Source organism: Oreochromis aureus, linkage group 17, assembly GCF_013358895.1.
Source record: "Oreochromis aureus strain Israel breed Guangdong linkage group 17, ZZ_aureus, whole genome shotgun sequence".
NCBI classification, from domain to species: domain Eukaryota; kingdom Metazoa; phylum Chordata; class Actinopteri; order Cichliformes; family Cichlidae; genus Oreochromis; species Oreochromis aureus.
This window is the reverse complement of record NC_052958.1, coordinates 16,188,412-16,210,662: the sequence shown is the minus strand read 5'-3', so window position 1 is coordinate 16,210,662 and position 22,251 is coordinate 16,188,412. Positions and strand designations below refer to the sequence as shown.

The 22,251-nt window shown below is 40.9% G+C and overlaps 1 long non-coding RNA gene and 1 other non-coding gene across 2 annotated transcripts in view; both read right to left on the bottom strand.

Annotated features, from left to right (window-relative positions):
• Positions 1–2,492: 2,492 nt before the first annotated feature.
• On the bottom strand, positions 2,493–2,565 carry trnav-uac. The gene has a single exon. It is a non-coding gene; the product is annotated as a tRNA-Val (tRNA).
• A 5,801-nt stretch (positions 2,566–8,366) lies between these two features.
• LOC120433785 overlaps positions 8,367–22,251 on the bottom strand; it is a 14,407-nt gene continuing 522 nt past the window's right edge. Inside the window, exons 2-3 of the long non-coding RNA XR_005608753.1 lie at positions 21,157–21,274; positions 8,367–8,681 (exon numbers count right to left, since the gene is read on the bottom strand). This is a non-coding gene — a long non-coding RNA (uncharacterized LOC120433785). The remainder of the gene's footprint in view (positions 8,682–21,156; positions 21,275–22,251) is intronic.

The following is a 22,251-nucleotide window of genomic DNA, read 5'->3' as shown; positions in this document are numbered from 1 at the left end:
AAATATGCACTTTCTTTGCTAGCAATATCATTTCCCTTTTTACCGGTATGTATTTGTTGTATTACTACACTTCAATCTGTCAAAAATGGCTTTACTAAAGTGTAATAAATCATTTACTAATGATTTATGTATTTGTGAAAACAAGATTTGTATTATGAGCTCTTTAGACTGTCAAACATACCCAGCTTCATTGCATATTTCACTTTAAATTAGATGATTGCTTACAAAATGAACACAACAACGAACCATAAATTAAGTGACGACTAGCTTTCTACATAGTGAGTTTATTGTATTGTGCTTTGGCTTTTTATATGGTCTATGCTTAGCAGAGCGGAATCCTAACCTTTCATAAAGGTTTAGGTTTGCTAATGACTTTGTTGTGTACGGTTATCTTTTTAAAAATGGTATATAATGATTTTAGTAGAGGTGCGTGTAAAGGCAAGTAATCCGTGCATGGTTGCAGAAAATTAAGAAAAGGAATTGAATTTTCTCACAGTGTGAACTTTATTGTAATTTTTAGCGCACAATGTATCACATAAAGGAAATGTGCACCATGTTGGCAGCTGTATTGGTTTGTTTTCCCTCTTTTTAACAAGCTCTTGCTTTGATTCAGTTACACTGCTGTGAATCTGATTCTGCGGTTATTCAAAAACTGAAGGACTGTGATGGTAAATTAAGTAAATTCGATCCAGAACACAACAGGCGTCTGAAATATTTTTGGACAACAGTTTTTTATGAATCTTTTAAATTGTGTAATTGAGCGTGTGGGGTTTCTTCCTTCATGGCCCAGCACTGACGCACACAGACACACACACACACACACACACACACACACACACACACACACACACACACACACACACACGCACACACACACACACACACAGTGGAGCCTACCACCTGCTTTTCCTCTGTTAACACCTCTGCTTCGCTAGGTCTCCAAATCACACCAACACTGAGGTGTTAGGCCAGGATGCATTTTGTCATCACTTGCACTTTATGCCCTCCTCTCCTCGTGACGCCTTTTATGAACAGACACACACACAGTGCAATTAACACATGAAAGCATATGAATGTACCCAAATGTATGCTTAGAAAATCGGCTTCAAGCCTACTTTTTGGCACTTTTTCTGGAAATGCAAAAAAAAAAAGGGGGAGCCAAAAGATGGAAAACAAAAGGGAAGAATGTTCATCCACTGCTCTCCTTTCCCTTCCTGTAGCAGTCACATCCTTGTCCAGTCTTCTTCCCTGAAATGAATAAACAGTTGGTTGAGGGTTCCAGAGGCTGAAGATCAGGGACTGTGGCAGGCAGCAACAAATGTTGGCTTCATTTTAGATGAAATGCTGTCCAGCCAGGCAACACGCTGCTGTTTGGGCTGAGAGTGATAATGAGGGGCTAGGTGCTTATCTGCTGCATTGTCCTTGAGGGGAGCCGATCTCTGTTTGGGTGCATGTAAAGGCAAAGATTCAGTAACACCACAGTTTAAATTCTGCTGTAAACATTTCTATTGTTTTGCTTTGAGTTTTATTTCTTTTATGCTGCGTAAAACTGTGTAAAGAACTCCTATTTTATGTTACTCAAAGAGTGCAAAAACAAAAGAAAACAATTAGCAGTTTTTGATTTACCAGTTTTGATGGTCGCTGAGATAATCACCCAACTTCCCAGATCCCAGATTCCCAGATTTTATTATTTCATAGTTTGTACTGGTGTGAAAAGAATGTCAATTTAAGTGATTTGCATTTGTTGTTTTGACATCCATTTAAATAAATGACATACAGAGGTCTTAATTTGTGATTTTTTAATTCCAGTAGATTCCTACGTCCTTTTGTTTTCAGTCTTTATGATAAGCAAAGCTAGCCAGCTGCTTGCTATAACTGCCCATCTCTGTGTCTGCACCCTTAGCCAGCACCATAGGCTGTATAAAAAGATGCCCACCACCAATTGGTTCCTAGCTAGACACACATTTTAAAGTTTCACTACAGCTTGCACAGTATCTGTCATTTCCATTCAAACTACAATTGCAGCAATATGTTAATGACCAAAGCAATCACATTGAGGTTTTCGCCTACAGTTCGGGGAATATACATTTTTCCTTTTTTTTTCATTAATATTGTTAATCCCACGTCAGATATTGACAGTTAATGTCTAAAGACATTCAGCATCACTGTCTTGGATCAGTCAATAGAAACTTGTCCTGCAGCCAAAACAATTCTTCAAAATTCATCATCTCTTATTTAAATCAGCCAACCTTAATATGTTGTCTCTTATATACGTATGTTATACATTTTTCCATAGCGGAAGACCGTTGTAGGATAGTGTCTTGTAGTGGAGGGCCACATAATTCTGTTTGGAGCATTGCACTAACCGTGAGTTGACAGAATTTAGATGATTGCGACACAAGTTGGACACTTGGGATTCAGAAACTACAGTCGACAGAAAAGTAAGCAAATCCTTTATGGTTTGGTTTAGCATGACTTATGAAAAGTGTCATTGGTTCCACTGGGGATTGAACCCAGGACCTTCTGCGTGTAAAGCAGATGTGATTACCACTACACTATAGAACCAGTCTTAAAAAATTGATCCACCATCAACACTTTGGATGTAAAAGACTCGCACTGACTGAGGTTACACCTAGCAGGTGTTATTAAATGGCCATACTCCTGATACTTTATGCTTGAATAAAATATGAAACATGTGAGTTTGATAAAATGTCATCTCTTGTTCTCTTTTTTAAAGAGGGAAATATGTCAAGTACGTCAAGTATGTCATGTACTCAAGAGATGTCTGCTGTACTGGAAGTGACACAACCACCGGTTGCTAGGGAAACATGTATTCCTCCATGATCCACTGGTTGGCAGTGGATCATGGAGGTTTCTGGATCTTGCTGGATGGCATCAATAAGTTTCCCACAGTTTGGAATACTAACTACTAGCTGAGTGATGCAAACTGGAAATGCAGAAGGGCTACCTTCAAAGTCAAAGCTGTGCCTCAGCAATGCAACCAACATGTTTGAAGGGAAACTTTGACTTTGAAGACACAGCTTTTACAATTTCACTACATCTCAGAGAGTAGCAGTAAGATGCTAGTGACCAAAGCAATCACAAGGAGGTTTTTGCCTATTGGTTGGTCTATAGGCTTGTAGCAATCATTTTCCCATGTACTGTCATCAACCTTCAGCAACCACAATACTAATTTTTCCCTCACGAGCAGGGGCTTTCAGATGGATGAATCTTTAGGCCTGTTCGACTGGGGCCTTATTCACGTGATCCTAGATTGTCACCTTGATTGTCACATGTTGAAAACGAAGGACAAGTTAATGTCACATGGTTAGTGATCATGTGTCTGCAAACCCTCAGAAAGGACCAACTTACTGAAAGCTGCAAATAGAATGGATGACTAGTTATTCCTGCTATATATTTTTCAGCTTGTAGTCCACTGGAATGGTGTTTGCATCATAGTATAGCATTTCACAGTGAGGGCAGACAAACATCTGCTTGGAACGCTGCACCAACCGTGAGCTGACAAGCTGATTGTGACACAAGTTGGGCCTTCATGAACTGTAGCACCCATGTAACTGTTGACAGAAAGCTAACATATCCTTTAGGCTTATAGTTTAGCCTGCTTTATCAATAACAATTCTGGTTCTACTGGGTCCTTCTGTGTGTTAAAAGTCCACCTATAACAGAAGAGTGTTTTTATCTGCATGCATGAGGCGGCTTGTTACATTTGTCTCTGTTACTTTACTGATTTTGTTGTAACTGACACACCAAACAAGGGTTTCATACACACGAGATTATGCCTGGGGTCATTTGCCTGCTAGTTCTATAAAAGATCTTTGCTGGAGTGGAAACACCGCTAACTATTTGTCTGTTAATAGTGTTAGTTTTGCAAGCGCAAGTAAAAACACTTGGTGTGTGCAAAGTGTTTCTGAGTATATCGTTTCACTTTGTGTAATGCATTTTTAAATGCCTGTGGAAAAGCACAATTATCCCAAATGAGCAGCCACCTAAATGTTCAAAATGACCATTTCAGAGGTCTGCCATAAATCTGGATGACATCTTTAAAATCTCTTGTTTATTCCACAATCCCACGCTCCACTCAGCTTCCCCCCTCGCCTATCCCCTCAAAGTACACTTTGTTACCGTTAAGGACTGAGTGAGAATATGGAGCTGATGATGGATTCATCTCATCTGTTTCACTCTGGCCCTCCCCTCAGCCTCTTTTTGGTCAGAAAGGAGCCAGAAAAGGGCTCCCTGTTACTGACCCGCTCTGTTAGTCACACTCTCTGCAGCCAGCATTGACTCATTCCCAACGCATTTAACCTAGACTTGAACTAAAGCGGAATTAGTCCCAGTAGGCCCACACGGCCGAACCTTTGTCTCCCATCAAAATCTCCCTCTACCCTCACCTCTTTACGCCTTCTGTCTCTTTTACTTCCTTCGTGTTTGTGCAGGCAGTGTGTCGGTGGCACTGCGGCACTGCACGCAGGGTGAGCCGGGTCATGCAGGGGTTTCCCCCCCGAGAGCTTGACCGTTAGACCCGAGCCAAATCAGGGGGTCACAGGCTACCTCTCACACCATTCAACCTTTACCCTTCAGCCCTGGCTGCGGCACTCTGATGCCCTGCGACAACCTGCAGAGGACTCGCAGTGATCCCCCCTCCTCAGGTGTCAGCCTGGATCTATTTTAGTGAAAACACACTGAAAACCATCACCTCCTGGGCAAAACTGGTGAGGAGATTATGAGGAGATGGGATTGCAGACAGCTTTGAAGTACTGAGGTTATCTTTTTATTCTCCCCGCATTTGTTGTTGTTTCTTTTAGAGTCATGATTAAAGGAAAATGTGAGAAACTTACCTGAGTAGAGATGGAAATGTTTGCTCTATATATTCTTTTTGAGATCAATGACTCATCACGGTGCACGAGGAAAGGTGTTTGTTAAACGGCGTGCTTAGTAATCACACATAATTGCAGGAGCTGAGTTGCATAAGATTTCTTTGGGGTGTCTGGGCCGTTTTTACTGCAGTGTTGAAAACTATTATGTAATGACCTATGACCTGTATCATCCCCTTGTATTGCCAGTTCTGCACAGCCACACTTTGAATATACAGATGTTTGAGGAGTGTTTCTCTTATAGCTGTCTTCTTATCAGAACAGTAACTTTGTGGTTACCTACATTTGATGCATTTAGAGGCCATCTGCAAACTGTGTTGTACAAAACTTTGCTTACAGGCATTGCACTAGCAGCAAACAGCAATGCATCTCACTGTCATGCATAAAGAAAAAGATAGTTAGTAACAAATAACATCAAATACTAAACATTTTACTACCTCAATACATAAATATGGTCAGGAGGTATGATTGAGTAATTCCAATTAGCAAAGCAACAGCTGCAGCGTCTTATGTGATGGCATCACCCTGTCAATCAAGGCAACCGTGGAGCTATAAAGATAATTCTTAGCTTCATTAAAATTCAAAAGGGTGAGCTATAAAAAATTCAAATTGAAAAAGGCTCTCTTATTCTAATCAGCGATTTGTGAGCATATATTTCTGCACATACTATGTTTTATTCAGTGTATATAGTATTTATTTATAGTGTTTTGCTTGTCTTGCTTTAGCAGACAGTACTACAGTTTCATTGTAGGATATCAGGGGTGCTCCACATCAACGGCGCAGGAACAAAATATAAATAGTAAAACCATACACAGTTTAGTTTAAAAGATTCATTTTTTCCTCACGCTGTCCTGGCAAACGATACTATGATCATCTTCCTGGTCAAAACTGAACTGCAGACAGACGGCTGTCGATGTTGGCAGATAGAAAACTAGTCAGATTGTCTCTAAGAAAGTGAGAGATACAGACGAGAGTATTCAGTGTTCAAGAACACTGAAAAACTGACGCTTTCATCAGTCTAGCATCGGTTCAACCTTTATTTTGAAGTTATTTTATCATTACTGCATGACCGCCAGATTCAATTCAAAACAATGATTGCACCAATGTTTCATTGTAAAGTTTTGCAGTTGACAAAAGTGTATGTCGTTACCTTAAATTAGACCAATTAAGATCATTTCAGCCGTACTAATATAATTTATAGCAACAGCTGTATTTTTGAGTCATGTTAGATTCTGTTATTAAGATGATGATAAGCCCTCGTCCTGCAGCCCTCCCCTCCCCTGTGTATGGTGATGCTGAATAAAGTTTGTATGATTCCTAAACAATTCTTTCAGATTTGTTCACCAACTCGTTCACTTCCCGTCAGCACAAACAGTCTTAAGCAGCAAGCTAATTATTACCCATAAGTCATGTGACCATGGATTCTGTCACCACTGAGTAGCAGCCAGTTTGACTTGGAGAGCTGACCTTCACCCACTCACTCACCAGCTTCCAGTTACTCCTATATCGCTCATGTCTCTCTTCCCAATCCCACCCGCAGCTCACCAGTCACACAGTCAGTCTCACAGGAGACTAATAAATGACTGGAGGGAAGTGAGCACGAGGGGGGGAAAGGATTTCTCAATGAACATCACTATCATATATCAGCTGATATAACCCATCAAACATTTCAGCGTTGAATCACCAGCTGTGCCAGTGCGATCAGAGTCGTTTATGATTTTTGAACTAGGTATCTCAATGTCCTTTCTAGCACTGCTTCCTTTATTAGGAAGTCCAAGTTAAGAAAAAATCTATTATAACATACGCCAAAAAAAGAGTAAAAAACTTAATGAATGGGTAATCACCAAGGAATATAAAATCTCTCCATTTATGATGCTGTCTTCTAGAGGAAGTTGATGTTTCAACCTTATTTTAAACCACGTTCTTCCAAATGGTCCTCTGCTTAAACCATTAAACAGCCTGATGTGGTCTAAAAAGACCTATGGCTGACCAAAGTCTCCCTCCATGGGTGAGTTTTACTGAAACCAGAGCCCAGAAGAGGTCTAGCTCCCTCTCAGACCGCTTGAATTATAAGATGCTCCAAAATTATGGATTATTTTCTCCTGCAGTGGTGCCTGTCCTGCTAAAACCAGCATTAGAGAGGCAGGTGAGTTTTATAGTCAATGCTCTCATCACTTAATGCTGGCACGGCTCCCCAAAACCTGTTGCTCTCCTGTGAGGGACTTGACCTCCTAGTCAGGTTCACTAAATGCTGTGGAGCACATGAGCTACTTGACTCAGACCTGTGAGGAAGGGTTGTGAAGAATGTTACTGGGACAGAAGACTGTGAATTGATTGCCCTCTGACTGCTGCCAAAAGCGCTCAGTGTGCCATCCTGTGCTGAGTGTGTGTGTGTGTGTTTCAGCCTGCAATGGGTGCTCAGTGTAGAGATGAAGGGACATGGCTAATTAAATGGAGTAAAGGCTGTTGAAAGGGGCTGGACACTGCCAGCATGAGAGGACTTGACACCCATGTGTTCGTGTTTTGAGACAGAGAGAGAGAGAGGGGGCAAGCATGACGGAAGCAGGAGGCCCACATTTGCAGCACCCCACCCGGCTGGCAGGGCTCAGTCATGGGGCAAAGACCCGTGTGGAGGAGGAAGAGGTTCTAACGGAGGAGGCCGGTGTTGATTTTAACTGCATTTCCAGACCTTCCACTGCAGTCGTTCTCTTTTCTTTTCTACATTTCTCCAGAGCCAGCACAGAACTCTAAACCCCAACACCCTATCCTACTGCTACACACACAAGTATATACGCACATTCCAAGTGAAAGGGATGGGAGCGTGACAATCGGGAAACAACGGCTGTTAGTTACAGAAAATGCATTACGGCGTGAGCCTCCTCCCGCGAAGAGGAGGAAGTGGTGGGATTACTGACGGGCTTGTACGAGGAGAGAGCGGGGCTATTTCCTCCCCCTCTCCGTAGTAAACTGTCCAGATTTACAAGGCCTCCAGGGATACAGAAATCCCATCCTCGTCCCATCAACCCTCGACAGCTCCTGATTTAAAAATAATCCTAAATCAGTGTGTGACAGTTGTCGGTGGAGTATAAGGGGGTCAGAAAAGAAAAGAAATAAAATTGCATAGGACAGCTGGGTCTGTTAGCTAGGAGATAACGCTTATGTGTACTTTATAGTTTTAAAAAAAAGTGTAATTACAGTGTAATTACATACCTGTTATTCACTTAATGATATTAATAAAACTTCTTCTTCACTAGCATTGATTTTCCCGAGCTGTAAATGTGATACTAAAAACTGTTTTTTCATGTAACTTTTGGCCTCTTCTATGTAACGATCACTTCATTGTGAGAGGAATTCAAGACAGTGGAGACACACCTGATGAAAATTACTTTTGCTTGGAGTCATGTTTTATTCAAAGAATAAACCTACATTCACTGACCACTTTATTAGGTACACCTGCTCAGCTGCTCATTAATCCAGACATCTAATCAGCCATTCACATGGCAGCAATTTAATACATTTAGGCATTTAGATATGGTCAAACTGAGAATCAGGATGGGAATGAAATGTGATGTAAGTGACTTTGAATGTGGCATGGTTGTTGATTTGCTGATAGGAAGGCAACAGTAAATCATGTAGCCGCCACGCATTACAAAGGTGTGTAGAAGGGCATCGAAGTTGCAGAATCAGATGGGCTTAGCAGCAGAGGACAACACCGGGGCTCCATCTGTTAGATCAGAACAGGAAACTGAGGAAACGGCTCACACTGGCTCACCAAAACCTGACAGAACACTGAAAAAATGTACAGGGTCAGTTTTTGCTGCAACATTCGGATGTTAGGGTAAAACTTTGACTAAAAAGCATGAACGCATAGAACCATCCTGCCCTATATCAACAGTTCAAGCTGCTGCTGGTGGTGTAATTGTGTAGGGGATAGTGATTGGTACACTTTACGCCTCTTAGTACCGAACCAAGCTGTTATGATCCAATGTTGTCAGTGTTTTCTTTTATTCGTGACTCCTCCCCCCCAGAGGATGGCTGTGGGTTTCTTCCCCTTTTCTCTCTTAGGAGGTGGACACCTGGGCGTGCCTGCTGGGTGGAGTCTCTTCCTGTCCTTGGATTGGATAATTGGCTAATCACCTGTAGTATTTAACTACCAGATGACAGCCACCTGGCCCCCTCTCTCCTAACCTCCACCATTCAACCAAGAACCTGTGTGTTGATTCGTTGCAGTGTAGAGTTTCTTTGACAAAGTGATTAGCCAGTATAACCTCGTGTGTGTGTCTGGCGTTATTATGTCAATTTTGTAAATAGCTGTAAATAGATTTGTCAAGTAGCGATCGTACATTTTGTTCACCTTGTATATATCCTTCACTGCAGCAGCCTAGTAGGCGTGAGAAGCCATTTTTGTTGATTACGTTTTCTCCTGTTTTTCATTTAGGAAGTTAGGTAAGTGAATTGTCTGTTGTTTGGTTTTCATTTTTGCGTAGGAAAGCGTAGGGACCATTAGGGAGTTTTGTTTGTTATTTTTGGCACTGCTCACTGCTGAAGAAAATAAATGGCTGCTTAGCACTTTAAAAAGATATTGTTGTTTGTGTTCTTGCTTGGGTGGTGTGTGAGTGGGCCAACTTCGTGTTGCGTTCGATACTTGCCTAGACTAAGAACGTAACAAAGCATTGTTAAACACCATAGACTACCTGATTAATTGTTGCTGAGCTTGTACCTCTCTTAATGAGCACAGTGTATCCATGTTCTGATGGCTGTTCCAGGAGTGTACGGCACCATGTCACAGAGCTCTCATCATGCCAAACTGGTTTCCTCAACATTATAATGAGATCATTCTACTCAAATGGCACAGCAGTCCATATCGTTTGTCAGATCTTGCTCACTTTTCTCTGAGCTTTCTCCTTTTTTACATAAATCTCCGGATGCCACCAAATGGAGACAATAGCCTTGTTCTCCAGTTTTTATTGTAGGTGTTGTGAAGAGGAGCCAAAGTTTATAGGAGAATACGGATTCCCAACAGAACATATTTTAATGTGAATATGCATCAGTGCACCTCTTTGTTATGTATAGCTAGCTAACTAAGCTAACTAAAACTAAAGTAAAAGGAAAAACTAGACTCTTTTGATCACAACCTACCCGATGAAGTGCTGGTGAACATGTTTAGTAAGATTTTAAGTCAACTGCTTTCAAAAACGTCTGCATTTTTTAAAAATACCTGTACTGATTTTCCTAAATCTTACCTGACAAATGCACTCCATACAATAATAATAATGCACATTGCACTTTAAGTAGTCCTGCGTTGATTGTCTGTTACATGTCATATGTAGCACCAGGGTTGAGCGTTGTCTCGTTTCACTGTACAGGATTGAAATAAAAGCCACTTGACTTGACTTGAGTTGACTGGAATTAAAATGACTACAACCAACACTGAAGCTGTTAAAGACTAAAAACAAAACTACACATTTTCATACAATAAAAACTAAACTCAAATGTGCAAACCTGCTGTGGAAATCAACCAAAATGATAAAATGACTTAAAAACAAAAAGTCAAAATGAAATAAAACTAAAAACTAATTAAAAAATACAAAACTCTAATAACTCTGGTGTGAGCAAGCCATAATACTGCTCAACTTTGAGCCTCAAGTCAATTTAAATGGGTAAATTACATTAAAAATCCACCCTGATACAGTTACCACACTGGCAGGAATTAGCTATAAATCACCAAATGTTTTCAGTAGCGGGCTGTAAATACAGTTATTTCTGTTGTAGAGCTGGAGATTTTAATGTGGGACTATATTTATATTTATTGATTTTGGAGCCTGCCTCAAGTGGCCACTTGAGGAACAGCAGTGTTTGCAAATTATTACAAAGGTAAAATTGATATTTATTGGTCAGCAGCAATGTGGAAAAACTTACCCCATCAAGTTACCCAGAGCCCAAAAGTCTAACACTATCTCCCCTCTTCCACATTGTTGTTAGTATGAGTGAGAATATGTATGACTCCCTGTAGCCTTCGCAGCAGTAAATAACATCATTTCACTCTCTCTTCTCCCCCGTTCTAGCTACTGCTCCATTGATGTATGTTTTTTACTGCGGCAGCATCGCCTCAAACCGGATGCACTCCAACTACCCTTCAGCCTCTTCTGTGATCACCGCAGGTCTCAGAAGACCCCTTCAACAGAAACAGGAAGCAGTTCACGGCACAGGTCGTGACCCCTCTCATTCAGCCCCATGAGTCAAGCAGGGCCCACCCCGACGAAACCCAGGAAAGTTCCGGTCCCATCAACAAGGTGTGGAAGGATAATCGGGGGAGAGGAGGGGTGCGAGACTTTGCTCTTTTTCTCTCAGTGCACATCTGTATGCATGTGAGTCAGACTAAGAGAGGTGCACATCTGTCAAGCGGCAGCTGTGTAACATTATTACACACAAGGCCAAGAGAGGCACACCTAAAGTCAGCTCCAGCTGCATCTCATACAAGGCTGCATTCACAGGAGGAAACTACTGTATGAGCTGCAATTGAGCAAATATTGAGCTCTCATTGGTCCCTTTAGACGTCTGATCTGAGCCTGAGTACCATAACACAGGCTGTTACTGGACATGCATGCTTTAAAACAGCCTTTCCCAAAAGGCAACTGACTCTATCTATATTGTAGGTGTTTTTCCCCCCTCACTGTGTGTGTGGCTGTTGTTTTAAAACATCTGGAGCTTAATGTATTTTAGCGTGAAAAAACTGACATTGCATAGGACGACTTGAAGTGAAGAAAATGTGGTGTGAAATTATGCTGCTTGACATGATGGCTGTGTTCTTAAAAACTCCCACATACACTCATTCATGTATATACACGCTATGTTTATGGATTTTACATCTGCATTTAATACCGTTAAAGCTGATACATGTTAGTGTGTTAGAGCAAATGCTCCAGTGCCATTTACTATTATTACCAGCACCGGAGCTCCACAGGGGAGTCTTACCCCTCTGGTTTTATTTACTCATTACACTAATGAATGCTGATCTAACTCATGTGATGTTTTTAATATTACATTTGCTGATGATCCAGTAATTGTTGGTCTGATCATAGAAGCTGAAACAAATTGCTGCAAATACCCAAATGACTTTATGACTTAATGCTCGTTTTCTTGAGTTAAAAATCAAGAAAATGAAGGAACTAATTTTTGTCTAGTCCTAGTGCCAAAGATGTCTGCTTTTATGGACAGTTATGAAAGAGTGGGTCCTTCTATCCTCGAGATATAACCACCATCAAATCTAAGTGCTATAATTGGAAAGTGGAAAGTGCTTAGGAAACACAGCAAATCAGCCACAAAGTGCAAAAAACTGGGAGCTTCATGGTATGGGTTTCACCAGCCAAGCAGTTCCCCCTAAACAGTCTGTAATGTGCATACAGATGCACACTAGTTCTTTTCTATTGTTTATTTGCACAGTGTATTCTAAATTTCTGCTTTACTGTCTGTAGTTTTACTGTCTGTAGTCCTGTAAGATTTCAATAACACAGTATGACTCAGATTTGTGAGTCCCAAGTGATGCAGCAAGAGATGACCAATCCTCGGTGATGAATCACACCCACTTTGCCACCCCGTACAACCCCACTAAACAAAGCTAGGTGATGTGAGGTCTGTGCCACTTGTATTTTGAGCTGCTCTGATTCTTGATTATGTTGCAGGTTTTTTGGAGCACTTGTTAAATGTATGTAACATTTGCAGTTGTGTTATATATTTTCATATTTATAGAAGAATTTCCAAAAAGAAGAATAAACAACATAACACCCTGATAACATATCGACGTGCGCAGTAGTGTCACAGTCATTTCACATCTGAAGCTGAAGCGAAACGTGACTTAATAAGATGAATGAGATGAATTTTCTCTAATGTGCATGTGCAGGTGTTCATACTAATTCATTCTAACACTGTGCACAATGTAACATTAATGCAACCTGACTTCGTCATTCATGATGTTGCTTGTGTGCCGTAAGGTGACTCAGTGAACGTCCCCTGATGTGACATGACTGGACTTGCCCAAACATGTCTGAAGCTTTGCTTGGGAAAACAGAAGCACCATGCTGGACACTAGTGCTGTGCAATACTGCAAATTTTAGTATTGATATGATACTAAGTAACTAAAGGGCCAGTATTAAGCCTGTGCAGTTAACTTTTATGCTTTTTGTCTGATTAAGCCTGCAAAAATAAAACATTTGTTGAGTGGATGTTTTGTGGCAAAGATTCAGGCTTTTTGGCCAAAACAGGAAGCTGATGTCATGGGAGCATCTGATATTTCACTTTAATGGAGGGGTGTTAATAGTGAGTGGTGGAAGAGAAGCAGTTATGGGAAAGAGAAAAGGGAGCTCATTTGGCTTAACAAAACAAAACTACATTCTTTCCAAGCGATTCCCTTAAAGTTTCTTTCTCCAGAGCTATCTTTTGGCTCCTCTCTCCTGATTTCAACTTCTCAGATAATCTATACTTAATAGCTTCCTATCTGAGCCTGAATTATTCAGCCTTCTCAGAGACTTCTAAATGCTGGCAGGTTTATTAATGCCCCAGATAAATTTGTGAAATCAGTACTTGGCAGGAAGGCCGTTTCACATGTGATCAGAATAAAGCCTATTAGAACGTGTTGTCTCTATATAACAGCATAACCACTGGTACCAGTTAAAGCCACGCTGATCAATATTTGTCATATAAACAATATATCAGTTTACCCCATCTAAACTCAAATGGATCATTTATATTCAAACCTGCAGGACATTATAAAACCATTCTGTAATTTTCTTCAGTTTTACATTCATTTTCTGCTAAGACAATGTTATGACTGGGTGATGAATGAGTTCCTTAACTGTACAGCAATGTTAAGGTGTTAACTACTACTTAAACATTTTTGAAGAAAAATGACAGTTTATGTACCGGCTGTATTTCTCCTTAATGTGGTAACAAGTCAGTGTGTGAGGATGAAAATGTCCGCGAGTTGTGCTTTCCTCATTTCCCTAAATCTCTGTGATGGAGGTGAAGTGTGTAAAATTACTATGACACATTAATGAGAAATGTGCCAAGTTCAAACAACCCAGAAAGCTTCTATAACATCGATTCATTAAGCCTAGGTCGCCAGGTTTTTGGGTCAAAACCAAAACCAAACGGCCAATGAAAACCAGCCTACTCTCCCCCTAAAACTGTCAGATAAATAAATATTTCCATTCAACACAGGGATATTTTTTTAGATATTGATATGATTTTTTGAAATTTTCATGAAACCCAAAGACAAATTCACCCGCTAACAAAATTTTAAAAGTAGCCCAAAACTGCAGACCTGACAACCATTTATTAAGAGCAAAGCACATTTTTTAAGAGAAATATATGTTTTTCAGTAACAAAATACTACACAGTCCTACAGATTCTTCATGTTTTATTCTAAACCGTAAGAAAGCAATGTTTCATATTTGCTAAGACTCCCATGTCTGCATTTAATCCTTAGCAAATGCACCTGAGGGATTGTGAGGAATGCACTAGCTATAAATAAATAGTTCCATTTAATATAGGGATATTTTTCATAGATATGGATATAATTTTCACAAAACCTAACCAACAGAGAAGAAATATTCAGCCCTAGGCAACATTTTAAAAGTAACCCAAATTCTGGGAAAATGGGTTTTTTTATGTGTTTGTCTTCTGTAGCAGCTCTTTATAAATTTGGTAACAAGTTTTAACATCTTGCTATTTTCTAAACTGTAAAAAGACTTTTGTATTTAATATGATTATAAGGAAAAATTACTTAGATTTAGAAAATTTAGATAAATAAAACCTTTTAATTAAATGAGTTTCTATTATTTTTAAGTTCACGAGACAACCCGAGTTACCACGTCATGAAAAAACTAGATAGGTGTTAAAATTTTTAAATAAGTAATTAAAGTGGCAATAAAACCAAACAGTTCTGAGTCCTTTAATTTTTATCGATTTGATTTTGTGCCTAATAAACTTTGTGAAACCTGCAGATACTTTCAGTGAAAAATGCTATTAGAAACCCACAATGCATCACTGACAAGCAATAGACAAACAAAGTTAGCAAAGTAACAAAGTGCTAACTATAGAGTTTGACATTTTTCCAAGGCGCAAAGAGATAAAAGCAGAATGCAGATCGAATTTAAATCCATCAAGTAGACAGAAACAAATGAGTGTAAATTTGGCTGCAGTTGTATAAATGCACAACTGTTTGCCTGTTTAATGTTGAGCAGAAAAATAGGTTCATCGTGTTAATTATAACACGATGCATGGAACAAAGTGTCATTAAATGCATGAATTACTGTCCCATAGGTCTGCTGCTTCTAATGCCACCTATTAAGTAATTCTGTCCTGCATTTGCTTTACAGCTACAAAGATCACGGATACAAGCAGCGACAAAAAGAATAATCTTTTTAAACAAATGAGCTGGCTTTTCTTATGTTGAATTTATGTCTTGCCAGTTCTGGTATTTGTCCTTTTGCCAGCTGTTTTCTTCCCTGAGGTAAATCTCTATAAATCAATGAGAGTTAATCTGCTGAGAAGATTGTATGTTCGCCCTGGCTATGGGGGCACTCTATCTCCATTGGTTACAGAGCATTTATCAAGTGCTCAATGAAGGCTCAGCGGAGCAGTGACACCCCAATCCCTTCTAACCCCATCACCCCAAAGCAAACCCCTGGACCCCACTCCTCTCACTTCTTCATATTCCTCTCAGGATAATGAGGTTTTGAAGATTGATTCATGCCGAAGCGATAAGTGATCACCTAAAAAAATGTATTGTTGCCGATCGGTTGTTGTCTTTTGAGTCGCGCACTCTGTATCTGCGTCGTCTTTATCTGGATGTCCCTTTGGCATCGCTGTGAAACATTTCTTCCTCCGGCGCTGTCTCAAGGGCGGCTGTGTCTCGCTGCATTGGAAAGTTGATCTGATTGCCCCGTCATTCATCATGTAACTTTAACTCCGGGGGCACAGCGAAGTGAAGTGAAGACTTCTTTGCAGTGATATAAAGCTGGAGCTTCATGGGTGCAAATCATCTTCGTACTCGTCTCAGGAGGAGATGGGTTTTGAAATTCCACGCATTCTGTCCAGGAGCGTCTCGGCGGATAGATCTCACCTGGTGCAGTGGTTTCAGTAACACACGCACGTACAAACATATCAAATGCAGATACACTCATCATTTCCTGACTCCGCAGAGTACTGTATCACTGTAATGGAAAAGTTTTATAGTGTGTTTGTGTGTGTGAGAGGAAAAGTCAGAAACCAGGAGGATAAAGATGATATTGGGACCCTTGTTGGCCCCAAAGTAATTTCAGATGTGTCTGAAAAATAGAGGAGAAAGAATAACAGAGAAACCCTTGCCATCAGTTTCTTGGGTTTGAACCTCAGATGACCCTGTTGTGTTTACCCAGGTTGTCCTATAGCTCCTCCCATCATACCCACCATCCCCTACTTCCTTCTACTAAATCTAGTGGCAATTTGCCCAGTGAGGACCTCATGCTGACAAGAAGGATAAAAAAAATAACCAGACAACACGTATTAAAAGTATACACCCAGGCCTTAACAAGCAGAAGCTGTTACGTGATATGAATGCTAACGAAATGTTCCCTGGTAGCTTGTTATCTGTGCTGTTTCATGATAAAACTGTGGCATGATGAGTGATAGCAACCCAAGTGGGGGAGATTGCCAAATGTGGCTCACATCTGCACATTTGGCCTTGACTGAGGGTGTTGACTCCATAGATGGGACAAGTGTCATTGTGACATTTAGGCCACATCTGGCCTACACTTCAAGCCTGCCTCGTGGATTTTGGACCATGTCTGGTCCACTTGCTCAATTGTAAGTTCAGTGGACATCGCTATCACACAGCTAATGTAAGCTTTAGTTAACATGGAGCAGATGAGCGTGGAAAATAACATACTGGTTCGTATTACATTAACTGTGTAACTGTACTATTAAAAAATGGTATACTGAGTAAAGTTAATTATGTAGGTGGATGTAGATTTGGAAACTGAATACTGGGACCTAGCATGACACAAGTTGGAAATCATTGAAACTATAAACTGATAGGACACAAGCACTTTATGGAAACAATGGCACTAACCTTCAGGTCTAAAGAGTTAAGCTAATCCAGAATTGTCTAAAAACTGCACTCCATCTTATATCCACCAGGGGGCACTTTATCCAGATTCATAAAGAGGTGTGGTAGTATAGATAGATTTCGTGCACACATTTTTCTTCTATAGAGAAATATTTTCCATCCGGTTTGCAGGGTCAACAGTCTAAGTAGAGATGCCAAGGCCTCCCTCTTCCCAGCAACCTCCTCCAACTCTTACAAGGGAACACCAAGGCATTACCAAGCCAGCTAACAGATATAATCTCTTCGTGTCCTGGGTCTTTTCTTAGTTGGACATGCTCAAAACACCTCACCTAGGAGGTGTTCAGGAGACATCGTATTCAAATGTCCAAACCACTCAAACCACTTCAGCTAGCTCCTTTAGATGTGGAGTAGTAGTTGCTCCCTCAAGTCTGTGTCAATCCTGACTAAAGGCAGAGATTTTTTTAAATGTATAAAGTGTGACTTTAAACATATAACTACATATAACTTGCAAATCAGTAAATTTAGTGTTGTCATAATCTTCTTGCTACACAATGTTGATGTGTCTACATGTAGTGATATGAAAGATTTTAGTATCCTCTTCGTGTTGTTGTGCTCCTTGGTAGATCAGTATTGTGACATGTGCAGCTGCCACGCCGGGCCTCTTCTTTCTAGTCATTACCTCTCCCCAGGCTCAAGAGTGTGTTTTTGAAAGCAGGCCAGTGGGGACCACACGGGGAGAGGGAATCAAGGAAAACATGTCCGACAAACACAACCAACAACCACTGATGACGCCTTTCATCTGGCTCAGTGCAATACAGAAAGAGTGGGCAGGACTTCAAGAACAGCTCTGGAAACAGCAAATAATCCCTTTTGGGACTAAAATATGACTATGGTGATGAATTCAGGGTGTTAATAACCTTTCCCTGATGGATTTGCATTCCTTTGTCAAGCACTGTTAAGAATGGCTCGAGCAGGTCAGACTGGTGCCAAAGAAAAGCTGAGGGGAAAAAAAAGGGGAATCACTGGTCCAAGATGACTCCATTTCCTCCTATTGTTCATCGTCATGATCGTCTTCTTTCCATTTGAGAGCCGTGAAGAAATGACTCAAAACTCAAACACCGGCCCCAAAGGAACTCCTCACTCACAAAGAATGTCCAAATGAGCGCGAGGGTCTCAAACATCAGCACCGCTCTCTTAAAACAATCTCTAAAGGGGCAAACGAACAGACAGAGCTTCATTTTCAGCCTGCAGCGGAACTGGGTTGGTGGGAAACTGAAATAATGCGCGATTGCAGTTTAAAGTTACAAGTTTGTGTTTTGATAATTTGACTGGGAGCCAGAGAGAGGTTTAGTTGTAATAGTCTGGAGCCATGCTCTGTGATCGACTCGGGTATGGCGATTAGCTGGGGGGCTTACAGATCAACCCCGGGCGGCGCAAGGTTTCAGCTCCCTGCTGGCGCAAACTGTGGGTGGCAAGGAGATAAAACACAAGGCAGACTCAGCATTGTTTATGCTGCCTGTTTGTGGTCTGCATCCATGCAGGAGGCGCGTGTGTGTGTGTGTGTGCATCCCTTATGACTCTGCCGTGTAGCATGGGGATGCTAAAACCTCCTACACAAAGACTGAGGTGCAATAACACAGCTTTTGTTTAGCCGCCACATGTGGCTGACAAATCCAGCTTCCAAAAAACTAACATCCCCAAAATGATGTTTTAGGCTCAGAAAATGCATTCCTCATCAATGGGAACAGACTAGCTTACAACATATGAAATGCTAAGGTTTAAAAAGTTGTTTGCACCAACACAAAACACACATTTTAATCATCTACCTCGACAAACAGGAGTAACTGCTCTCTACTGGAGGTCTGTGGTTAAGTATGGGAGGTCCTTCTCCACCTGTCCCCATGCCCTGATGGACCAGGGTCATCCACCAGAGAGGTGATCCACACCACGAGCCCACCCTATCAACGCTAAACAGTGTGAAACAACACATTAACTAGTGGCCTGTCCAAATGTCACCCAGGACAAGTGCTTGCTTTAAAAACGACATGCACGAATCCAGTTATCTAACTGTGTGGTCTCCACATGAAGTTATCTTTTTAGATATTGGTTGGGTTGTTGTTATAACCTGCATGAAATCTTCAGTTGATCAACGGCCGAATCGCTGAGCAGTAACAACTTTAAGCTGAACTGATTTCAAATTGAAAAGGATTTTGTGGTCTTGGTGTATCCTGCTGTCTGCATGACCAAAGGAATTTATGATGTTTCAGAAAGTGTCGGCATCAACATCTGAGGTATGTTCATGCTAATGCCTTTTGTAGCAACGCAAAGTGAGCATTCCAGGGATTACAGTGCCAGTTTTTTTAACCTCTGCAATTAACAGAATTTGACACATTTGGTGCATTAATTGAGAATAAGTACACTAGAGTTAGCTCTTTTAACCAAAAGATTATATTTACGCTAAGTTCCATTGATCACTTAAAGTCAGTCTTTAAAACAGTAATTTCAGATAGATGAAGTATTATTAGTAAGATGCACTATACTGCTAAAAGCAACTCACTCACCCATCCAAATAACTGAATTCAGGTGTTCCAAGCACTTTTATGGCCCCAGGTTTAAAATCAAGCACATGCAGACTGTTTCTCCAAACCATTGTGAGAGAATTGATCGCTGTCAGGTGATCAGTGAATTCCAGCATGGTACATGATAGGATGCCACCTGTACAGCACGTCCAGTTGTGAAATAAGCCATCACCTTATATCACCAAGCACAATGACAAATAACGCTTCTCAGTCTGGCACTCCAATGGATGAATCTAGGTTTGTCAGTTCCCATGACTGCACTGTTCCAAGAGTAGAATTTGGTGGAGGGGGGATCATGGCGAGGGGTTGTTTAGGCAGTGCACACAATGGACTTGCCATTGGTACTACACTTGCATTCAATAAACCTCCATTTAAATTCAAATAATACTTTATTGTATCGTACTGGGTTTAAATGTGATGTGATTATATTCCCCATTAATGTAAAAATGTGATGTAACAAAGTGCATTTGCTAATATGCTCTTTATATAAATACTAACTTTCAATTTCTACTTAATCGATTCAACAGATAAAGTAGCTACTTTACAGAGGAGAGATATGATGCATTGTTATGAGTTATATCAGCCAAAGGTGTATAATACACTGTAGTTATTATTGTCTCCACCTTAAACTGGCAATAAACAACCCAGGTCTTGCCAACCTCTTATTGATCTAGAGGAAATAACGCTCAGTGGATGTTGCGCCTGAACTTCTCAAGTCCCAGAGCTGTCTCTGTGCAGAAAATGCCTGTCTGAGGCTTGCTCTTGTTTTACTTTCAGCTTTAATCACTCTCTACCTTCACCTGTTTTGCCTCTTTTCCTTCCCCTGGGTAGAGTTTCCACACTTAGTCTGGTTGTTATAGCATCCACCATTACAGCTACCTGAGGAAAGCTGCTGATAGCTACCGGGTAAAAACAAAAATGCTATCCTCTTCCTGTTTTGGCTTCACAATTGAGCCTTCATTTTCCCAGGAGATTTCATACCCAGCGGCAGACAGACGCGCACAGTGAAAGTGAAGCTTTACAGGCAAATAATCTAAACACAGATGGTGCCGTTGTTCCACTACATTGTGCAATAAACATTCATATCATAATTACAAGTTAAAGCAAATATGTATCAGTTTTAATGCAAGTATATGAGGCCACTTTTTGTTTAATGAACATATTTGGTTTAGATTTTTTGAATTTGCTCATAATACAGTTTAATAGGATTTTTTTCCTCTCTGATATTTGGTACATCTGCAGACCAATGAAGAATAATGTGTCTCTGTCTCTTCTCTGCTTTATTTTTGCTTTATCACCTAAACACCATTTGGGCCAAAAGGCTAACACTGCGTTAATTAAAGTGCAGAGACCTAATTAAAAACATACTTTCCTTCCATAATTTAAACCATCTGGTGTCTCCAGGAAAAGTGATGCATTGTATTAGTCAAAAGTCACCCCAAATCTATGATACTCAGACGTTTTGGCATTACAAGTTCATTTCTGCAGGGGGGGATTAATATCGCGACACTTTGGTGGTATCGTGCAACCCAAGCCCTCACTACTGTTCCACACATAAATCTCACAGAGCGTGACTAACCTGGTGGTAACAGGAGCCGGGGCTGGCAGTCCCCATGGACCTCGGCCTGCATGTCAGTATTTCAGACCACTCTGCTGTAAGGACCAGCCCCCAGAACCTCCCCGGGCCCCCGGAGACCCTGTGAAACCAAACAATGAGGTCAGCTCTGGGCTTCCATCTCACAGTGAGGATTACACAGACACACATACACATACAAAGAGCTGAAACCACTGAGACTGAACTTGGATTAAGTCATTAAGGGTAACCATTCCCTAAAACCTCAGCCAGGGAATTTCTCTGGAAAAAGATATTCTCTTCTCACAGCAATTGATGTTCTCTCTCTGTGTGAGCTGGCAGGCCTGTCCTGACCTTTATTTTGGATCCACAATTAATTTTTGCAGTGGATTATGACTCATTATATTCATCATTAACCTTTTTTTTTTGTTTCTTTGCAAAACCACTGTCTCAGTAAATGCCATCCTGGTTATCCCCCCACCATGGGACAATGAAATGAAATAGCTCGAAAGTTCAGACTGATGCTTTCCTATCAATAATACTACACCCATCGGACCATTTCCCCGCATGCACCTGCACTACTATTACACTCACACAATGAAACTCAAAACCCAATAACTTCCACAACAGTAATACTAGATTTTTTATTGAATCAAACAGGTGGTGATGACCTTCAGGGCCAGTGAAAGGCACAGCACCAAGTATGCTGTAGGACTCGTGTGTTCATGTACATGTGTGGCAGTTTGCTTTAAGAAGACCTTTTGCCGTGGCGCGAGGCAGCTCCGCATACCAACAACACCGACGCACCTTCCGGATTAAAGTGCCTGGAGCGTTCCACACAATGCGCGTGCTTAACTTGGCATGCTGCAGAAGCAGAACTATCAGTGCTCAATTACCCTCACTTGTGTTTAGACAGTAATGCTAGTCTGAAGGGTTTTAGGTGTGGAGAGCAACCTGTTGAGAATAATTCATGCGAGTGTCAAAAGGGAGAATCTCAGGGTACGCTTACATTTCAGGGCCACACACATTTCTGGGCCCATTTGTCAACATTGTAGGGATCAATTGTAAATCTCAGTTAATTTACTGCTTTCAACCAAGTCA